This window comes from Arachis hypogaea, chromosome 18 (assembly GCF_003086295.3).
Source record: "Arachis hypogaea cultivar Tifrunner chromosome 18, arahy.Tifrunner.gnm2.J5K5, whole genome shotgun sequence".
NCBI lineage: Eukaryota > Viridiplantae > Streptophyta > Magnoliopsida > Fabales > Fabaceae > Arachis > Arachis hypogaea.
Genome location: NC_092053.1, coordinates 88,771,373 through 88,772,454, shown reverse-complemented (window position 1 = coordinate 88,772,454; position 1,082 = coordinate 88,771,373). Strand labels below are relative to the sequence as shown.

The 1,082-nt window shown below is 40.5% G+C and overlaps 1 non-coding gene across 1 annotated transcript; it reads right to left on the bottom strand.

Moving 5' to 3' along the window:
• Positions 1–270: 270 nt before the first annotated feature.
• On the bottom strand, positions 271–377 carry LOC112773956 (small nucleolar RNA R71). The gene has a single exon (XR_003188474.1). It is a non-coding gene; the product is annotated as a small nucleolar RNA R71 (small nucleolar RNA).
• Between the last annotated feature and the right edge of the window lie 705 nt (positions 378–1,082).

Sequence of the window (1,082 nt, the reverse complement as noted above, 5' to 3'; positions counted from 1 at the left end):
TAATTAGTTTCTCTGATGCAGCAGAACTGCAAGTTTCATGGACTTCCATCTGAAGATCCTTTTCAGTTCTTAACTGAATTCTTGCAGATATGTGATACTGTAAAGACTAATGGAGTAGATCCTGAAGTCTACAGGCTCATGCTTTTTCCTTTTGCTGTAAGAGACAGAGCTAGACTCTGGTTGGATTCTCAACCTAAGGATAGCCTGAACTCATGGGATAAGCTGGTCAAGGCTTTCTTAGCCAAGTTCTTTCCTCCTCAAAAGCTTAGTAAGATTAGAGTGGACGTTCAGACCTTCAGACAGAAAGAAGGTGAATCCCTCTATGATGCTTGGGAGAGATACAAAGGACTGACCAAAAAGTGTCCTTCTGACATGCTTTCAGAATGGACCATCCTAGATATCTTCTATGATGGTCTGTCTGACTTAGCTAAAATGTCATTGGATACTTCTGCAGGTGGATCCATTCACCTAAAGAAAACGCCTACAGAAGCTCAAGAACTCATTGACATGGTTGCTAATAACCAGTTCATGTACACTTCTGAAAGGAATCTTGTGAGCAATGGGACGCCTATGAAGAAGGGAGTTCTTGAAGTTGATACTCTGAATGCCATATTGGCTCAGAATAAAATATTGACTCAGCAAGTCAATATTATCTCTCAGAGTCTACATGGAATGCAAGCTGCATCCAACAGTACTGAAGAGGCTTCTTATGAAGAAGAAGCTTATGATCCTGAGAACCCTGCAATAGCAGAGGTGAATTACTTAGGTGAACCTTATGGAAACACCTATAACTCATCATGGAGAAATCATTCCAATTTCTCATGGAAGGATCAAAAGCCTCAACAAGGCTTTAATAATGGTGGAAGAAACAGGTTTAACAATAGTAAACCTTTTCCATCATCCACTCAGCAACAGACAGAGAACTCTGAACAAAATGCTTCTAATTTAGCAAATTTAGTCTCTGATCTATCTAAGGCCACTGAGAGTTTCATGAATGAAACAAGGTCTTCCATTAGAAATCTGGAAGCACAAGTGGGCCAGCTGAGTAAAAGGATCACTGAAATCCCTCCTAGTACTCTCCC